We start from the raw sequence: 14,722 nt of genomic DNA on the forward strand, positions 1-14,722 counted from the left end.
AACTCTATGCCTCTCCTTGAGTAAACACAGACACTCTTAATATTTTGAATACTGGTATGTCTTACTGCCAGTGCCTTATATATTCGATCATAGTTAAACATTAAACATAGTCATAATATGCAGCACTGCGTTGGGCCAGGACGCTTAAAGGCCCAATCAGTGATCCTGATTGCAGCCGGATAGCTTTCCACTTAACACATAGGACATTTGTATCTATCTTCTTGTCTGACTCAGGAGAAGACGGTGAACTAATTTCCCAAGATGTTGGCGTGTTCCTTTAACTCCCAGAGAAGGTAAAACACTGATAGCAACCTAAAGCCCGACTCAAATCACCTAATGAAGAATTTCCAGTAATTAACTTTTGACTAACAAACTGTGCACATGGATCACAGTAAATCCAGATGTAGAGGGAATAAAGTGTCCTTTGTTCTGTATTAATCTCTAAACACAACCAATAATCTACACCATTTGCCAATAATCTTTCACTTTCAATTAATCACTACAGGCACATGACTACACCAAAACTGTACCATATACATAGAATATTATACTACAAACAACAAGTATTTTCACAAACACTTAGATGGTCTTTTCTGCCATAAAGTGGGCCAATAAATATCCAGACCTAATCCATCCCAACTAGTGTATACAACAAACTCAGTACACTTCAACTCTATGCCTCTCCTTGAGTAAACACAGACGCTGTTAATATCTTAAATACTTGTATGTCTTACTGCCAGTGCCTTATATATTCGATCATAGTTAAACATTAAACATAGTCATAATATGCAGCACTGCGTTGGGCCAGGACGCTTAAAGGCCAAATCAGTGATCCACACAAACAAATTAATTAGCCTCACCACCAAAAATAAGAAATATGAATTGAGACAGTATTCATTCTCTGGTTAGTTGACTGAGCTCTTGATACAAGGACTAACACTAAACCACAGATAAGATAATAGTAATAAGTAGGGATGCTCGATATTGGCTTTTTTACCGATACCGATATACCGATATTGTCCAACTCTTAATTTCCGATACCGATATCAACCGATATCACATTTTAATGCCGATATCGGCCGATAATATCGATAGGCCGATAATATCGGACATCCCTAGTAATAAGATAAGATAAGATAATAATAATAGGTGTAGCCTATAGTTTGGACTGTGAAGGCATTGTTTACATTGACAACACAGACATATATTTTGATGTATGATGGGGTAAGAATGCAAATCAAATGATTTCAGAACGTATGTGAATATAACTCTATTTTACATGGTAGAAAGAAACCTGGATTGGGCCTTTAAGAGTTGTTAATGTTGGGGTGCCCAAGTGGCGAACCACGTAACACGCTGCGTCGCGGCACGGCAGACCCGGGTTCGATTCCCGGACCCGGTGTTCTTCGCCGAATGTCTTCCGCTGCTCTGTCTCCCATTCTTCCTCTCTCTCTATCGGACTGTCCGGTAGTAAAAACCAATAAAAATCTACCGAAAACATAATAAAAAAAAGAAAAGAGTTGTTAATGTTATCTTTGTCTTACAGCTGTGGTCACAACTTACTGCAGATAAACGAGTTCACCACTTGTCTTTCTAAACAGGCCCTTCGTGAAATTGTCCCAACTGTTTCCACGTTTATGGGGCACATGTAATTCTGCCGACACATTAATGATAGGCTATGTGACTACATTTTAATAAAGCTGTCATACACATAAGCTGTCATACGCGAAGCGCTGGAGGGAGTATTGCAACTCAGCGGGGAGATCCGCTTTCAATGCTTTTGGTTTGCCCCGCCCCCTACGTTTAAGCCCCACCCCTTTCATACCTCGTGAACAGTTTACCATACAGACTCGCAAGTGACGCTTTGTTTGGCCCGCTCCCGTTCATATCTCACAAATCAATTTGTCTTACAGACACCGGCGTTTGGCACAAAAAACACACATGGAATTGCAAACGTGGGTGCTGCTTAGGCAACGCCAACTGCGTGCAAAACAGTGTCTGCAAGACAAAATGATTTGTGAGATACGAACGGGGGCGGGGCAAACTAAACGGGAGCGGGACACGAAATGTATCGTGACTCAAGTATCGCGATAATATCGTATCGTGGGGCCTCTGGTGATTCCCCCACTGCTCACATAATGCTTTTTTTGGTTGGCATAACATTACAGATTGGATGTGATGTTTCAGGGTTTAGCACCTTGTTCTATGCCATCAGCTAGCTTGGAGCATGTTGAGCTATAGACTCCCCCCCCCCCCCCACCCCAAGGCATCAAGCTCCACAACCGTGGGCAAGAACTGACTTGGTGAACTGCTGGAGAACTGGGGAACTGTTAGAACTGATTTAAACGACCCTACACAGACTCTGGCACACGTTGCACAAGGATTCACATATGACGGGTTGAAGTTGTGTACCTCTCAGGGGAGATTTAAAAAGGCCCTGAAGGATTTTTTTTTTTAAACATCAAACTTTTTTTTCTTTTTTTTCTCAAAAGAATGAAAAAAAATTTAATTATATCTTGCGGCATATTTTAAGTTTTTCTTTCTTATATTAAAGTATATTTAGTTTTTAAGAATTGTAAAGGATAGGCAAAAATAAGCATGTGCTTCAGCCTATTCCTTTTTTTTTAGTCATTGAGTTTGGATTTTGTGTGTGAGCTTACTTTGAATATGTACATTTGTGATTTTTTATTTCCTTTTGAAAGTCCACACATGTGTGTTTTTGATTTATCTGTAAACAAAGACCGAAAATAAAACTATTCATTCATTAATTCATTCACATATCATTCATTCATTCATTCACATCTTAAATTTACATTTATTGATAATCCGCTTAATCTGTTTATTTATAGACAAGACTTAGTATGGAGTATTATATATTTGTACAGAGTAGACTTAGGTTAGCTATATATATATATTCATGGGGGGTTGACTTTGGATAGAATCTGTAGATCATACCAGGGTGGGCTGTACATACGCACAGTGATATTATCGATAGAGTCTCACCTGTTCAAAGATCCAGTGCAGATCAGACCTTTATCTATATCTTTATTTTCTAATTTGATGATCTACTATATTTTATTTGTATATCCTGTCTGTACCTCCCCCTCTCCCTCCCCTGTGATGCTATGACTCCAGACTTTCCCCACGGGGATGGATTAAAGATCCATCTTATCTTATCTTAAGAGCGGACACAGATGTGAAAGAGACTTCTCAACAAGCTTTTAGGCCTAAACCAACAACCTATAAAACATGGTGCTAAGCTCTGAAACATTGCATCCAATCTACCATAATGTTATTGTAACAACTAAAAAAAGCATATTTCAGCGCTAGACGAGGCCACCCTACAGCCTAGCCATAACAGTGTCCAGCTTGATTTTACAGCTGCAGAAAGCTGGGTGCTGCTGTTTGTTCACCATCAGACGCTGTATATCGATATTCATCTGGGAATTATTTCCTGATCATCGATGCATGAAAAAGGCCTCTATGCCAGGCCTACAATATTAGATTAGAAGTTTGGCATCGGGCGGCTAGGTGGTGTAGTGGGCAAGGCACTCGCCACCAATGTGGAGACGCTGGGTTCGCGTGTTCGAATCCAGCTCTCCACATTGTTTTCAGTTTAGCTGGTCGTCCGCAGTAATACACATTGGCCGTATTACGGGGAGGGAAACTGAAGGGTGGGGATCGAACGTTGTGAACAAGCGACTCCTACAAGTCGGTTGGTGCGCCTGCGCAGTAGAATCAGGAAGTGTCGGGGGCAGCGTGAGCCTCCCACGCGTTACTCCTCGACACCGAGAGATCGAGCTGCGCAGGTGAAAAGATGCGACTGCTGTTACCTCAAGTACCGGAGGGGACTTGTGCTATGTATGACTTAGTCCACATTGCAGCCGGCTTGTGGGAGGCAAGAAACAGCGTTCGTGACAGGGGAGGGTTGAATTGGATGATACGAAATTGGGATGGGAGAAAATATAGAAAATGGGAGAAAAAAAGTGGATCAAAAAAAAAGAAGTTTGGCATCCAACCAGAGTGCGAATGTAACAGTAAAGTGCAACAGCACTATACAATGTACAACAGGTGATAAAACTGGGTAATAAATATAATAAATGAGTACTACTGAGTGTAGTGCTAACTAAGCAGATGTATGTACAGAGTTGTAATATTAATATGTAAATTGATACAGGTATAAAGACAGTATGGTACCATAGTAGTCATACTGGCCAGCAGCGTAACTACTAGTACGAGTAAGTAAGGGATATGTACAGATTAGGGGTGTAACGGTACACAAAAACCACGGTACGGTACGCACCTCGGTTTTGAAGTCAAGGTTCGGTACGGGTTTTCGGTACAATGGGGGAAAGTTTGGCTTTCCATGTTCCACTCAGGGGTGATGTAGTGTGCAGTGACTAATTGTACTTGTAGGGCTGTCAACGAATATTCTATATTGAAATGAATAATCGACTTGTACAAAAAATTACAAAAATAATAATTATATTAGATTGTGAAAAAAACAGCCCCCGGTGGGCGGTCGTTAGTGGTTAACACTTTAATCGCCGAAAACGCTGGAACTCGTCTTTCCCCGCCATGCTCATTCTGCCGAAGACGCCGTAACTCGTCTTTGATATCAATATTTCAAAAATCTGTGATCGAAATCATATTTCTCCTCCGGGGACCTGAGATATACTGCCGAGTTCCACTCAACTCTCTAACGGTTCAAGAGCGCCATCTGGTGGCCGATCGGCAGATCGCCCAAACAGCAAACCGGAAACAGGAAACTGGTGCTCATCCAAATTCGGTCCGACCACTCGCTATAGCTCCCGGGACTCCATCTTGACACACTGGATAATCGATCGCTCACCCTAACTCAATAAACAACATGATTTGGACGTATATACTATTATACAACCTGAAAATGGATCTGGTATTTCTCCATCCCATAATAGAAAGAATTCTGTTCCACGCTCATCCCCCAACGGCGCGAGGAAGCCACGGTGAGTTTCAGCGTTATTTTCGAACGTGTTCCATATAAACTGCTCTGATGATCATATGACCCACACTAGATGAATGATATAACGTTGCCCACGGAATTATAAACGACCCCCCGCCCATCCGGTCAACATCGATGATACGTAGTAACTTCTAGAAGTACCTCCAGTTGAAATTTTTTATCTGGCACCGATCGCTACCAAACTGTATTTGATCATCAATATAATGCATTTGGGGCTATAAATCAAGTTCTGGAGAAAGCTGCAGAAAACGATAAAAACATACTTATACTTTAGACCATATTTTAGTATGAATATGTGAATGAAAAAGTATAACGTTGCTACACCCTGAACAATAGATATAGGACATTGAATGGGCCATAATAATGTCAATTTAGCAATACAATTTAAAAAGTTATAGCCCTGCAAAGAAGGGGAACTTCTCCATAGACAAATGGAGATAGCGAGGGATGGTAAATTATGAATTTAACCATGGCGATCAAAGTGTTAAAGGGGAACTATTTTACTATTTCTTTCACTATTTGGGCACTTTTACACAATTCCTGTGAGTCTATGGAACACCTCTGTAATATATATATATATTTTTTTATTCATTGTTTTGTATTTCTAATCAAGTCCTCAAAAACAGCATTTTTCTACCTCAAGATTTCGAGCTGTTTTGAGCCTGGGCTCCTAAACCACTGTGTGGCCTGCGCCGCCTCTTGAACATTAACATGCAGCGGTGTCTCTCTGACATCACATATAGGCACATTTTCAAACGACTCAGTTCAGTGAGGGTGAATATTGTGAGAGGAGAATTGGAAGAATGCGCCAATATGAGAATTTTGAGACATAGATCATATTAATATAAGTTCACATAGCTAGGAAACAATGCTAAACACTCAAAAAGGCCATTTATAAGATAGTTCCCCTTTAACATACCGTTGTATTCGTTCGGTACACTACACAGCCATTTGGTATGGTACGGTACACACTGATACGGTACGGATTAGGGGTGTAACGATGCATCGATTAATGTGTTAGAATTGATGCATCGATTTGAATATGTTAGAATCGATTATAATCTAAATAAAAGAAATTATAATAATAAAATTCTTTTTTTTTTAATCTTTTTTTTTGTGTGTATTGTTTTTATTGACCTACAATATAGTCCATTCATGCTGAGTGAATCAGTTCCCCCAGCCACATTTGTGTATTCAACATTTTTGGGGGAATTAACTGATAGGACATTTATCGAAAATTAATCGAATCGAATCGTGGTCAAATGAAGAGATTTGATGATGCATTGAATCGTTGCCTGAATAATCGTAATCGCAATTAATCGTTGTGAGGTTGCATCGTTACACCACTAGTACGGATACACACTGAAACGGTACGGATACGTGTACCCAGGGGCGGACCTTCCTACAGGCGATATAGGCGGTCGCCTAGAGCGCCACCCAGAGGGGGGCACCAAAAAAAAAAGAAAAAAAAAATTATTTTTAATTTACAATTTGTTTTTCTCTGTGCAGTTTTGGCGCCCCCCTCTATATCTGCAACCATTATTTTTACATAAAAAAAATTCTAACATAAGGGAAAATGAGCCAAAAATCTAAAACGGTCGGTCGGTCTGAGCCTCAGCTTTAGGTGTTCACAGTCAGAACATGCTAGAGCGCTGTGCATTGATGGGTATCGGTCAAGTGTTTATAGAATTGAGCGTTGAGGAAAGAAAGACTAATGTTAGAGAACTATGAAGAGGCAAAAGCCAAAAAAATAAAAATTACAAAAAAAAATTGCGGCGCAGTGGTGAATCTCGCCTAGGGCGCCAAATGTGCTAGGTCCGCCCCTGGCTGCGTGTACCTTTACACCCCTAGTACAAATATAACGTTGCTTATTACCTCGCTGTCCTAATACCTCTCGTTCACCGCTGATGGTATATTTGTGGAGCACCATTGTCAACAGAGCAGCGCTCAGTCAGTGGGGGCCTTCAGAAGGGCTCAATCAGACACTCATCTGCACCCTCCAACCCAGACCTGGGCATTGTACGGCCCGCGGGCCGGATCCGGCCCGCGGGATGATTCTGACCGGCCCGCGAAAGATTACATGATAATAAAAAAAAATAAAAAAAAAATAAAAAAAAATAGTTTTATTTAATATATATATATTTCTTTTTTTTTTACTTTTTTTTTTTTCATGTCAACGTTCACACGCACAGTATACGCTTAGGAGACATGCTCAGAAGATGTTGGTTCTCTTTGGATCCACCTACATACAGTATGTGAACAGACATTCTCAGTCATGACGTTTACCAAGTCCAGGTACAGATCCTCTCTCACTGATGAACATCTGGCAGCTGTGCTTCGCATATCCACCTCAGACATGCAACCTGACTTTGATGGACTTGTTAAAGCTCAACAGAGACTGGATTTCTCACACTGAATGAAAAAAAAGAACTGAAGAACACTAAAATGTGGAAATATAACAAGTGAAATGGGACACTTGATCTTTTTTTTTCTTTTTTTTGCACAGTTCTGAAAACATTAAATGTTTAATATAGGCATGTAAAGTAAAAAAGGCTACAAAACTGGGACACTTTTCTTTACACAGTTCAGTGACATGTCTTGTTTATTTTTGCTATAAGATGATGTGATGTCTTTAGAAAGCTAAGAAAATCCTTGTTTCAATAGTATATGAAACTCAAAATGCCCTTTGTTATTAATGTTTCACATTTTGTTTATCATTTTGGAAATAAATTCTATTTGAATAAATGATATTTTTGAAAGCTAACCTCACCTTTTAATTGCCAAATAATAACATACACTCTTACCAGGGGTCAAAACAATGCCATTTACTGCTTTTTATATAGAAATAAAATGTATATTATGCATAATTGAGTTTGGAATTTTGGCCCGGCCCCCCAACATATTTTCAGTTGCTCATTCGGCCCCCCGGGAAAAATAATTGCCCACCCCTGCTCCAACCCCTACAGCCATCGGTGGAGTAGGGCCTCCTACAAAAGAACACGGGTGGGGATGAGGAGGAGGACTTCAAACAGAACAGACTGTGTCCTGTGATCTCCTACTGTCCTCTCCTCTCTCACTCTGCGCCCCCCCCCCCCCCCCCCCCCCCCCGCTGCCTGCCCCCCACCCCCCGAGGCCTGACAGACACGATAAGGGGAGAGGAGGACTTCAGTTTCACTCCTCACTGGCCTGGAAAATGACTGATGGACAAAGATAAGGAAGAGAGCGGACGAGACAGATGAGGCTGGTGATGAGAGGGGAAGGCCAGATGACTGACAGGTAGGTGTGTCTGAAAGGGGGGGGGGTCCTAAATATACTAGTCACTGACGAAGAGGTATGGAGGGTATGGATAGATAGAAGTGATGGATGGATGGAAATGAGACGTTGGTATCTAGACATGCTATACAGGGATGTGGTGGGGTGCAGGCGGGTAAACCGCCACACGCTTTAGACACCGTTTAGACACCATTTTTATTTGTGAAATAGAGTTTATTCGCTGTTTTAAGCGGATTATATATAGGTTTTTTTAATGGTATATAGATTCCAGTATGTAATATTAGATTGATGTAAGTTAGCCTACAGGAATATGAAACTCAAAAAGATAAGGACAGAGTACATTTTGTTGTATTATTATTGTCAACATCATTATGTCAGCCTATGAAAAGACCAAAACCATAACAACCAGGCATTTCTCCTGCTTACAACGTATGGTCCCGTCTAGCCGGCACAGGATTATAGCTTGTATCCAGAAGTCATAGAACTCCATTGTTTGAAAAAAAAAAAAAAAAAGGGTTAAAACAAGTCACAGAGCTGTGCTGTTTGCTTTGGTCAGTATAATTCTTTGATTCCATGAACATGGGCATTGTTGTTTTTCCTGGACTTGAGTGTGTAATGCTGTGCGTGCTGTTTACGCTGTTCTGTTTACTACTGTGTGTACACTGATAGATCCATAGCACGTGTCGGCTTTTGAAGAATTCTATAACTACTACAGTGCCCGTGTTTTTCCACGATAACACACAATACAAAAACTGGAAATACTATGTGTTTTGCCAGCTGTATTCAATTTAGCAACAATGTATGGCTTCCTGGTTGAGAGCTCCTATGACGGTAGGAGAGAGTAGAGGAAATACATCGTAGGTTTTGCTATTTTTTTGTAGGCTATGTTGACAATAAGAAAGAAAGAAAATGACACTGACCTTATCCTTTAATAGCATTCAGAAAGTATTAGGCCTAGTTACACTGGTGTAAATATCAACAGTGCGAGTGGTGCAATGCACCGGGCCCAGAGGCTGTCAAGGGTTCTTTTTGCTGCTTGCTTTACTATTGTAGGTCCACAGACGGTCACACCGTTTCACACAGTCTTCAAAGTAACCATTCAACTCATTGTAATAGTATATTACCATCTTCTGACCTTGTGTATTATAGCTATATATACCATCTCCTGACCTTGTGTATTATAGGTATATATATGCCATATTCTGACCTTATGTATTATAGCTATATATACCATCTTACCACCTTGTGTATAACAATTATTTCTTATTATTTCTATACCCAGTAAAAACATTTTTTAACTATTATGTTTACACAAATGCTGTTTCTAACTGTGTCCTGTGTTTTATGTATGTACTTTATTCTATTGTATGCACCATTAGAGTGGCAAGTACAATGTTGTTGCATAATATAACAATGACAAATAAAGGCTGATTCTGATAACACTTGTGGTTTTGAGTCATATTCTTATGTATTTCTCTTTGTCCTTATTGAAATGTTCCAAAACTGCATGTGTTATTAATAATGGAATGCTAGAAATGTTGATGTGCAGCTGCTGGGGGCTAACATTAGTGATGATGGGGGCCCAAGAAAATATTTGCGCTAGGGCAAATCCCCATTACCGTACGCGTGTGCCTAGTTATTATTACTATTGTTTTTTATTATTATTAAGTTGTTATTTAGTTGTGTTTTTTTTAATATAGGTTAGTACCCTGGACCCAGACCCATGAATGGTGCACTTCTGCCCTTTTCCAAATTCCATAACGGAATCATAGAATTATTATATTTATTACATTATTATAGGCTTTTTTTCCAGAAGTGGGTGATTCAAGTTACAGTGTCATCAACTGGAGTTCCTCTAGTGTCTCACCCATCCATCTAGCAGACTGTACTACTGACTGTACAGTACCCTGACACCTGCTGACACATTCCTATTGGTACATAGTTGAAATTAATAAAAATCACTGCATATAACAATTTCACTGATGTGTTGTAAAACAAGAGACACTAAAAAATGCTTGGTTTGGGCGGCTGGGTGGCGCAGCGGACAAGGCGCTCGTCACCAACGCAAGAGACACTGGTATCAAATCCAGCTGTCAGCGTTGCTTCCGGCTTGGCCGGCCGTCATACTGGCTCGATTGGCAGAGTCAACGGGAGGGAAGCCGGTGGGGTGGGTCCTGGTCGTTGTGGACAGCGACTCCTACAGGTCGGTCGGGGTACCTGCACAGCGAGGGAAGGATCCCAAGAGAGGTAGTGTGACCTTCCACACATTACACTGTCTCAGTGAGAGTCCGCGCTGCCAGGTGAAAAGAAGCGGTGGGCTGGCTAGTGGCTACACATGTGTCAGAGGAAGCATGTGATAGTCTCCGCCCTCCCGGACCGACGGTAGGGGGTAGAGTGCGCAACGACCAGGAAGGGGATTGGGAATTGGCATAACGACTAACATTGGGAGGGGAGAAAAACAGAAAAAAGAAGGAGGAAAAAGATTAAAAAAAAAGAAAAAAAAATGCTTGGTTTGAAAAAAAAAGAAAGAAAAAAAAGGAGAGAACTTTTGAGTTCTGTTTATAGCTTGCATGGGTTGTAATGGCAGCAGCCAGTTGGTCTATTAGAGGGGCCTGCTGCTGGGAGCCACCTGTCTCCACAAAGTGCAGCAAATGCACCCTGGCCATGATGCAGGAGTGATGGTCCTGCCCGGACCACACATAATGACAGAGACACAAAACACTTCCAGGGACTCATCTGTGGAATAATAAGTGATTGTTCACTGTTCTTCTCTGCAGACATTCTCCTCAAAGGGAACTTGGAAGTGCACACTCCCCTTGGAATCTGCTTTGTAATTAGGTGAGAAAAGCTAAGAAATGGTAAATCAATAGTAATCCAATCTGATGACCATGACTGTTAAAAGCTGTGAGTGTATTACAGGCCAGTTAGATCTCCTGACAGGCAGCAGAGAGCCCGCACAGAAGCCCATCTTGTGTTCTCTGGCATGGCTCAGACAAATATGAGGGGGCTCTTTGTTCAATGTTGTATAAGCTGGATCGCTCGTCGTCGACATTGATATTGATGATTATGAACGAAACGGGTTGGACACACACAAGGTGTTCGACGAGTGGTTCTCAACGTGAGGTGAGGGGACCACCAGGGGTACTTGAGGGGGCTCCAGGGGGTCCTCAGAAAAAGTGGGGATAGGTTTAATGTTGCTTCATTATTTCATTGACTAGAGGTTATAGGAGAGAGAATGTATAGGAAAGACAATTCTGATCACGTGTTTCACTCTCTCCACTATTACCCACCAACAATAATAATGGAATGCTGGACTAAATCACAACTAACAAAACATCTCATCATCATATGGAGGTCCCTCATAGACTAATTATCCGCAGCCTGTATACATTCGGGGGTCCTTGAGATGAAAAAGATTGAGATTGATTGATTGAACATTTTATTTAACAGATTGCAGAATGGGTACAATACAGTTCGGCTCAATACACACAATTGTTAAGGGGATGCAGACCAGAGAAAGACGTTTGTCTTGTTTACATCAGGGTCCCCCATTTTCAATTCATAATGAACCATAATGAACCAGAGTGTTAAATGAGTCATTCCACCAATCCGGTCCGATTTGAGTCCCTCTGATGTTTTTAAGTGTATTTTATCTAATCAGTTACAAAAATATGATTTGAAATGCTATTTATTTCAGTTGAGATGTCCTCTTTAATAAAGTGTAAAAACATTGCATGAATGTAATTTTTTTTATTATGCATTATGTTGTTATTTCAGTTGACACCATGTATTTTGACATGTCCCTCGTGGCATTTCATGAAAATGTATTTGGGATATGACCAAGAAAATTTGTAAAAAGTCCATACTTTTTTCCATGAACATACACATCCATCTGTGCTGTTAATGCTGGTAATGATTTATTTCAAAATAAATGAATAATTATTCATTAAAATAACATTATTCAGTCTGTCCCTCAGTAACCCTCAACCCCGTTACACTGAGCATTCTCACCCCCACAAAAATAATGGTTCAATCCATAGAAGCATGTGAAACAGGAAGTGACAACTTTGAAGTCTTTTGGAGAACACAACACCAGAAACAGGCAAGTAGCTACCTCATTGTACTATGTTTTCAGTCATTTATCATGTAATATTATGGTAGTCAAGCATAATTACTCAACACCGTTACTTGAAAAAAATATAGCAAACTATTACTTGTGAATATGATCTTTGTTATAAAACATTTTTAGATGCTTTCTTAATATCATGCATGCCATGTTCTCTCCTGGTATTCACCACATGTGGAGTAGCAACCATTTTGTGCAAAAAATCACAACCCCATTACACTCAACCCCGTTACGTTTGAATGTATTGTTTGAATGTAACAGGGTTGTGAGATTGTAACAGGGTTGTGATTTTAACACTGATTTTGAAGTTATACAATAATAGTTCAATTAATTATTGAGCTTTTTCAACATGCTTATGCCACATACATATTAATTGTAATGTGCATGTTGCTGTGTGTGTGTGCTCACATGTTACCCTAGACTCAACCCTGTTACAGCTACATGTTTATTAATTATTTCTTTAAGTTTATGAAAAACAAATTCAACTTTTGAATAATTTTGTCTGAAACGTTTAGAGCAAACATAAGAATATCGATTTTAGTTCAAAATCCGAGGTCAAATCACATTTCTGATGAAAAAGCTTGCGGCCGCTGTCAAAAAAAGGCAAATTTCAGGGTTCAGAATAGCAAAAGTGTAGGATTTTACGTAATTTTTATAGAAATGTTGACTTTAGCACAAATACATGTTTTAATCTTATTCAGAGAGCTTCCAGAGTGTCCGTAACGGGGTTGAAGAATAATGGTGTCCATATCATATAATAATGACCAAAAATAATAAAGATTTCATGCCTGAGATGGGAAAATATATTTTTCTGGAAGTTAAATATGTCATTCATCTTGAGGGGTGCTCAGAAAAGTAATACCTCTTGGTAAAAAAAATCCCAAAGTCCAAATCGGACTGGATTGGTGGAATGACTCATAGACTATATCTGATATACTTAGTCTCTCATCTTTCTTACCCATACCCATCCGTTGTTGATATGGGTGCTGCGCAGTAAACAAGAAGAAAGTCTTTCTCTGGTCTGCATCCCCTTAACAATTGTGTGTATTGAGCTGTACTCTATTGTACCCATTCTGCAATCTGTTAATAAAGTTTTCAATCAATCAATCAGTTCCATCTTGCTTACAATATCTTTTATCGACCGTGGTTGTTGTTTTGTTTCGTAAAATGGGCCACACACACACACACACACACACACACACACACACACACACACTGCCCTTCGTTTTATTATACATTTTGCAGACATCAGCCCTGCCACAGGCTACTTCGATCAATTTGAGTCGTAATTGTTACCGGAAAATGTAGCCAATAACGCACGAATGACGAGATAACATGCATAATGCATAATGCATGATGAATTCCATGCAAGTCAGCCTCTACAAAACCTACAGTAATAAAAGTATTGTGAACTAACGCGCCTCCTCTTTCAAAGTGAAATGTCTTCTCCTTCTGGTTTCGGCTTACCTCTCTGATCGCCTTCAAAATGTTCTTGATAGATAGAGGTGAGTTGGATGCAGGTTGTTGGACACTAGACGATTCTCTTGTTGCCTAGTACAGATTTCTGCGGTGGACCCATGTTGTCTCGTCCCGGTGCCGGTGGACGGTGGAAGCGCACGACCAGAGAGGGCTCCCTGGGGCTGAAGTGAGGGGAGGCGGGGGAGAGAGGGAGGAGGTGCAGCCCGCTGGAGGGCGGAGTTGCAGGGATTGATTGATTGATTGAAAACTTTATTAACAGATTGCAGAATGGGTACAATACAGTACAGCTCAATACACACAATTGTTAAGGGGATGCAGACCAGAGAAAGACTTTCGTCTTGTTTACATCAGGGTCCCCCATTTTCAATTCATCAGGACATATATGACATACATGACATACAGATAGTCAGTACTGCTACATCTATACATTTATGACATACCAGATTTGCAAATACAGTACTGTTTGTGATACAGAAGGAGTCAAGAAAAGGGTGTATATACATTTGACGTAGAAACTGTACATTGGAGGAGGTTGGGTGGGGGGGGTTGGGTACATTGGGATATTGACAACCATACTGGGTAATTTACATTGGAGGTGGTTGGGGGGGGGGGGGGGGGGGGGCGGGGGCACACTGTATAAACAAGCAAAACTGTACATTGAGGGGGGGGGGAGACACTGTACAACCAAACAAAATTGTACATTGGACTATTGACAAAACCATACTAGGTAAATGACTGTACATTGGAGGGGGTTGGGTTAGGATATTTACAGGGGCCAGTGTTGAATTGCAGTCTCCCGTAGGTGTCCCTTGAGAGAGGTTTTGAAAGTGGGTAGTGATCCA

The 14,722-nt window shown here is 40.6% G+C and overlaps 1 protein-coding gene across 5 annotated transcripts in view; it reads right to left on the reverse strand.

Annotated features, from left to right (window-relative positions):
* lypd6b (LY6/PLAUR domain containing 6B) overlaps positions 1 to 14,007 on the reverse strand; it is a 100,079-nt gene extending 86,072 nt beyond the window's left edge. For 2 of the 5 annotated variants that reach the window (XM_084315436.1, XM_084315438.1), the window contains exon 1: positions 13,869 to 13,997. The gene's annotated coding sequence lies outside the window, so the exon portion shown is untranslated. Of the gene's footprint in view, positions 1 to 13,868 lie in introns of all 5 variants that reach the window. The other 3 variants (XM_084315437.1, XM_084315440.1, XM_084315439.1) reach the window with 3 other exon arrangements.
* Between the last annotated feature and the right edge of the window lie 715 nt (positions 14,008 to 14,722).

The sequence above is a fragment of the Notolepis coatsorum genome (genome assembly GCF_963971535.1).
Source record: "Notolepis coatsorum genome assembly, chromosome: 5".
NCBI lineage: Eukaryota > Metazoa > Chordata > Actinopteri > Aulopiformes > Paralepididae > Notolepis > Notolepis coatsorum.